General features: G+C 48.1%; 1 long non-coding RNA gene across 1 annotated transcript; it reads right to left on the bottom strand.

The window, feature by feature from the left end:
• Positions 1 to 2,042: 2,042 nt before the first annotated feature.
• On the bottom strand, positions 2,043 to 4,649 carry LOC117090222. The gene is made up of 2 exons (XR_004439934.1): positions 4,543 to 4,649; positions 2,043 to 2,087 (listed from the first exon to the last, which is right to left on the bottom strand). It is a non-coding gene; the product is annotated as an uncharacterized LOC117090222 (long non-coding RNA).
• Between the last annotated feature and the right edge of the window lie 369 nt (positions 4,650 to 5,018).

The following is a 5,018-nucleotide window of genomic DNA, read 5'->3' as shown; positions in this document are numbered from 1 at the left end:
TGCATTCTCACCACAAATTATTATTTATAGAAATAAATTAAACATGGGCGAAGAGTAGGATTGCATGCTTAGAAATTTTATGAGTTTTGCAAAAAGATAGGTGAGTCTAATGGTAGCGCCCCGAATGCTCTTTCATCTCGAATTTTGAAGCACTCATTTTTGGAGTCAGTTTTCCAATCAGAGGTATCCAATCTTTTGACTTCCTTGGGCCACATTGGAAGAAGAAGAATTGTCTTAGGCCACACATAAAATACACGAACACTAACAATACCTGATGTGCTAAAAAAAAAAAAAAAATCACAAACAAATCTCATAATGTTTTAAGAAAGTCTACTAATTTGTGTTGGGCCACATTTAAAGCCATCCTTGGCCAGGTTTGAAAAGCTTGATGTAAGTAGAAGTTGGAATAACATGGGGAACTCTCTGGATGTTGGGGAGAAGAGCTGCAATTTTATCTATTTTGTCCTATTAGACTTTCCAGCAGGACTTGGGGTAAAAGTTGCAATTTAAAAATAAATTGTTGCAGCCATAAAAAAGAATACGTTCATGTCCTTTGCAGGGACATGGATGAAGCTGGAAACCATCATGCTCAGCAAACTAACACAATAACAGAAAACCAAACACCTCATGTTCTCACTCATAAGTGGCAGTTGAACAATGAGAACACAGGGACACTGGGAGCAGAACATCACACACTGGGGCCTGTTGGGGGGTTGGGGGAAAGGGGAGGGAGAGCATTAGGACAAATACCTAATGCATGCAGGGCTTTAAAAAATTATTGTAGAGACGGAGTCTTGTTATTGTTGTCCAGGCTTGTCTTGAACTCCTGGCCTCAAGCAATCCTCCTACTTTGGCCTCCCAAATTGTTGGGATTAAAAGCGTGAACCACTGTGCCTCACTGGGAGTCCTATTTATTTATTTTTTCTGGAAAAAAGAGGACGGTTTTCTTTAATGGCAAGATATGTCATGGAAAACTTGGAAAATGCAGAATACAAACTACAGAAAATACAACTAAAAACTTTTATGAGAATTTTAATCATCAAACTGTGAATCTCAGTTGCCCTGTCTCTCCGCATCTCTTGAGTGAGTGTAGACAGAGAAATGGTGTCTAGATGTGTGGGTATGCATGCATACGTGGTCCTTCTGGGGTACTCTTAAGGGGGCTCCGCCCCTCAGGGGCTCCGAGCTCTTAACCTCACCCTTCTGCTTGCATCCTGTTTCTGAGGATGGCCCTGAAGACAAGGGAGTGTTGTTTTCGAATGAGTCTTGTTTCAAATGGCTACAGGAACCAGGACTCCCTACAATGAAGAAGGGAAGTTTGTTTCCCCCAGGGCTAGAGCATTTTGGAGGCAATTTTAAAAGTCTTAACATGATGCCATTATGACATTATTGAAACTGAGTCAGGGCGGGGTGTGGTGGCTCACACCTGTAACCCCAGGACTTTGGGAGGCCAAGGTAGGCAGACCACATTGAGCTCAGGAGTTGGAGACCAGGCTGGGCAACATGGCAAAACCCTGTCTTCAATAAAAAATCCTAAAAATTAGCTGGGTGTGGTGGCACATGCCTGCAATCCCAGCTACTCGGGAGGCTGAGGCACAAGAATCGCTTGAACCTGGGAGGTGGAGGTTGCAGTGGTCTGAGATTGCAGCACTGCACTCCAGCCTGGGGGACAGAGCACAAGACTCTGAAAAAAAGGAAGAAGGAAGGAAGGGAGGGAGGGAGGGAGGAAGGAAGGAAGGAAGGAAGGGAGGGAGGGAGGAAGGAAGGAAGGAAGGAAGGAAGGAAGGAAGGAAGGGGAGAGAGAAAGAAGAGAGAGAGAGAAAGAAGAAAAGGGAACCAAGTCAGAGTGAAAACATTTAGATGAAAATATTTATTTTCTTAAAAATACAGCTTAGTTTGCCCTCTCCAAGTTTGAGAAGAAATATTGGGAGGAAACAGGACAAGATGACAAAGGCATTTGAACATTCACTGCAAATCCTAGGGCGCTGCTGCAAAGCATCCTGGGTCCAGTTCCAGTTTAGGAAACCTCACAGCCTTTTTTCCAGTCGGACAGGTCTCTCCCCTCACAATGTTTCTTCCAGCCTTGCCTGAGGACAAGGAAGCAAGAGCAGCAGAAAGAAGCATGACAATCCAAATCGTCTTAGGTTCAAAGCCTACAGAAATTAACCAAAATCGCCAGCAGAACCTAGGGTTGGGTTTCATTTGCTTCTAAGATCCAAGGACGCTGTCGTTTTGCCTTGTTCAGACTCTTCTCTCTTGGTTTTCTCCTAGCCATTGTTAGCTTCAGCAACAAGCAATCGACTTTTGTAAGGACAGGTCATTTCATTACATACGAACATCTCTGAAAATTCGGGTTCTCTGAGTGGGTGGCCGGCTGGCAATGTTCACCAGAACACAGCAGCAGGTAATGCAAGGACCCAGGCTCAATCCTGGGGACACTTTCTGCTGAGTTACCACGACACAGACCCACTCACTTTCCTCTCGCTGCTGCTCGTTTTCTTTCCCTGCAAAATGTTGCTGTAACCCTCAAAATCTTATCCAAATCTAGAGCAAACTCAAGTTTTTTTCTCTCTCTCTCTCTCAAATTGACTCAATTGACCCTTTCCAAGTCACTTTAGAAAAATACCTTTCTCCATTGTTTGGCATACATTTGTAAGAAAAACAATTGCAAATTGTCTTAACCCAAACCCATTGAAAGGTGACAATGTGCTAGCAGCCCTCACTCCTCCTCGACCTCAGCATCCGCTCTGGCCATGCTTCAGGAGACCTAAAGCCCGCAGCTACAGTGTGGGAGCCCTTCTCTGGGCTGGCTGAGGCCAGAGCTGGCTCCCTCTGCTTGCAGGGAGGTGTAGAAGGAGAGGCGCCGGTGGGAACCCAGGCTGCGCCTGGCACTTGCGGGCCAACGTGATTTCTCGGTGGGCGCAGGGTTGGCGGGCCCCGCACTCGGCCGGCAGGCCTGCACTGGGAGCAGCTGGCCAGCGCTGCTGCGCTGGGCTATGAGAGGCTTAGCACCCCGGCCAGCAGCTGCGGAAGAGGCGCTGTGTCCCCCAGCACTGCCTGCCCACCCGCACCACGCTCTAATTCTTGCAGGTCCTCAGCCGGCTCCCTGCAGGGCAGGGCTCAGGACCTGCAGCCCGCCATGCCTGGCACCCCACCAGCTCCCCTCCCCCCCCCCACCCGCCCCCGCTCCCGCAGTGGGCTCCTGTGCCACCGAGCCTCACCAACAGGCACCGCTCCCTGCTCCTCAACACTCCCCATCCACTGCCCAAGGGCTGAGGATTACAGGCACCCTTTAGGAGGATGGCGGGTAGCTCCACTCCTGGCCCTGCATGGGACGCACCAGGCAAAGCCAGCTGGGTTCCTGAGTCAGGTGGGGATTTGGAGAACTTCTATGTCTAGCTGGAGGATTGTAAATGCACCAATCAGCACTCTGTATCTAGCTAATCTGGTGGAGACTTGGAGAACTTTTATGTCTAGCTCAAGGTTTGTAAATGCACCAATCAGCACTCTGTGTCTAGCTCAAGGTTTGTAAACACACCAATCAGCACCCTGTGTCTAGCTCTAGGTTTGTAAATGCACCAATCAGTGCTCTGCGTCTAGCTAATTCTATTGGAACTTGGAGAACTTTTGTGTCTAACTGAAGGATTGTAAATGCACCAATCAGCACTCTGTGTCTAGTTCAAGGTTTGTAAACACACCAATCAGCACTCTGTCAAAATGGACCAATCAGCCCTCTGTAAAACGGACCAATCAGCGCTTTGTAAAATGAACCAATCAGCCCTCTGTAAAATAGGCCAATCAGCAGGATTGGTTGGGGCGGGGCGGGGCGGGGGGGGGGGGGGGGAGGGGAGGGGGGGGAGGGGAGGGGGGCGGTCAGATAAGGGAATAAAAGCAGGCTGCCAGAGCGGGCAGTGGCAACTCTTTCCTGTACCTTTTAAGTTGTAATAGCGTTGTTGCTTGGCTCTTTGCAGTAAATGCTGCTGCTTACTCTTTGGGTCTGCACTGCCATTATGAGCTGCAATACTCCCCCAAAAGGTCGCAGCTTCATTCCTAAGGCCAGCGAGACCACGAACCCACCAGGAGAAACAACTCTGGACGGGAAAAACAAACAACTCCAGATGCGCTGCTTTAAGAGCCGTGATACTCACTGCAAAGGTCTGCAGCTTCACTCCTGAAGCCAGCGAGACCGCAAACCCACCAGAAGGAAGAAACTCCAAACACATCCCAACATCAGAAGAAACAAACTTCGGACACATCATCTTTTAAGAACTGTAACACTCAACGCGGGGGTCCGCAGCTTCATTCTTGAAGTAAGACTGAGAACCCACCAATTCCAGACACACCATCTCTCCTCTCCGCTTCTGTGTACTACTATGTTCACTGCACACCCGCACACCGATGGAGGAGAATATAAACAAGATCTCCTTCCATTGGTTCCACCACTCTGCAGCGGTGAGTTTGTCAGTTCCACTACAGCTGTGATGAGTACACACACCAGGTTTTGCCCATGATGGCCAAAGTCTCCCAAGGAAAGACCCTTACCAATAGTTCATTCCTTGTGTCTCTTTAACAATTTTCGTGGCACAGATAATCGCATCTGTGAGGTCATCAGTGATCAAGGCTGTAAGAGAGAAGACATCAGGGTTTGGCGAGACTTTGTTGTTGGAGAGGGACCCCAACTCAACTTGACTTCACTTTTCTTAGTCTTTTTGGAATGGGAAGGTTAGAAGAACTGTAATTTTCCCTGCAAAGCCACAGTCTCATTATTGTTAACCTGCTTCATAATGAAAAGAACTGTGTTTGTGTTTTAAGACCATCTTCATCTTGCACTACCTGACGTTTCAGAGGAAGAGCCCAATCCGGAAGGGTTTTTGGAAATGTGTTTAGAGAAGTTGCCATGTGAGAATGTTCTTTATGTCATAAAGAAATAGGCGCAAGCCAGGCGTGGTGGCTCAGACCTGCAATCCCAGCATTTTGGAAGGCTGAGGTAGGAGGATCCCTTGAGGCCAAGAGTTTGA

This window comes from Trachypithecus francoisi, unplaced genomic scaffold, assembly GCF_009764315.1.
Source record: "Trachypithecus francoisi isolate TF-2019V2 unplaced genomic scaffold, Tfra_2.0 Contig00979, whole genome shotgun sequence".
Taxonomy (NCBI): Eukaryota; Metazoa; Chordata; class Mammalia; order Primates; family Cercopithecidae; genus Trachypithecus; species Trachypithecus francoisi.
The sequence above is the reverse complement of the archived record's forward strand: the minus strand, read 5'-3'. Positions and strand labels throughout refer to the sequence as shown.